Below are 1,387 nucleotides of genomic sequence, written 5' to 3'. Positions count from 1 at the left end.
GGTAAGCATGGGTTGTGTATGGGTTTGTACTAGGTCATCTGTTAGAGCATAAATGCATGCATTATTCTACCACAATGGCCAGAAATTTCACAATGACTTAAATGGTAAGCATGGGGTGTGTGGGTTTGCACTAGGTCAACTGTTAGAGCTGTGGTAGAGCTGTTAGCTTGGTGATTTTCNGGAACTCCTAACAGTGAGAGCAGGTATAGCTCTGTCTGTCTCGCCTGCTTCTAAAGCTCTTTTCCTCCTATTGGGTTGCCTTATACAGTGTCCATATGAGGTCCATTGCCTCATCTTTTCATATCTTGTTTATTCTCGCATCCTCGTGCTCTCTTGGAAACCTGCCCTATTCTGAAAAGGAAACAGAGTTGGAGGAGTAGATCTGAGGAAGAGGAAGTGAAGAAGAGGTTTGGGTTAGCTACAAGGAGTGGACACTGGTCAATATATTGTAGGAGAGAAGAATACATTTCAGTTAAAAAATTCATTCAATATGCATAGATGAAAATACAAAGAAGGGAAGCAACAATGAACAAAGAAAAGCAAACATCCAAGTCAGGGAAAGCATGATTTTGATAGATATAATTTTCATTCTGTTTGTGCAAAGGGTGACCATCACACAGGAATTCATAACAAAGCCTGGTATGGTGGTACACGCCTTTAATCCCAGCATTCGGGAGACAGAGGCAGGCGGATTTCTGAGTTCGAGGCCAGCCTGATCTACAAAGTGAGTTCAAGGACAGCCAGGGCTATACAGAGAAACCCTGTCTCAAAAAACCAAAAAAACAAAAAATACAGACAGACCAGAAGATAGAGCTGTGATGGCAGGGGACCTTTTAAATGGTTGGTGACTAAAAATGATGTAGCTGCTAGCACTGAGTCTCTGAGGACAGGCAGTGTGTGTGTGTGTGCCTGAGCTCTAACATTCCTCCCTTTTCTTTATAATAAAATATAAGGACTCCTCAGAGTACAGCTTTCTCTGTGCCCCACACGGAGATCCATCCCATATACAACCACCAAACCAAGACGATATTATACACAGAAACAGTGTGCCGAAAAACCAAAACAAACAACAAAAAAAAACAACAAACAAACAAAAAAAACAAGCTCATTCATGGGCTCTATCCAGATCTATGAAATCAGAAGTTTTACTCTTAGCAATGTGAAATATATACCATGCAAGAAATAAACCCAGTTATTTTTTCATGATCTTCTACTAGTTTGGATTGTGGAATTACAGAGGTTCCTGCACATTTAATAACAAAAGAGTATCCTTCCTTTTCTTTAAGGAAAGGTAATGCTTGAATAACTATTCAAATAATACAAATACATATGTAATGTTACACAGTAGAGCTACATTAACTATATAATACATTCCATTTTATATATA

Source organism: Mus pahari, unplaced genomic scaffold (genome assembly GCF_900095145.1).
Source record: "Mus pahari unplaced genomic scaffold, PAHARI_EIJ_v1.1 scaffold_9274_U1_1, whole genome shotgun sequence".
Lineage (NCBI taxonomy): Eukaryota > Metazoa > Chordata > Mammalia > Rodentia > Muridae > Mus > Mus pahari.
The sequence above is the reverse complement of the archived record's forward strand: the minus strand, read 5'-3'. Positions refer to the sequence as shown.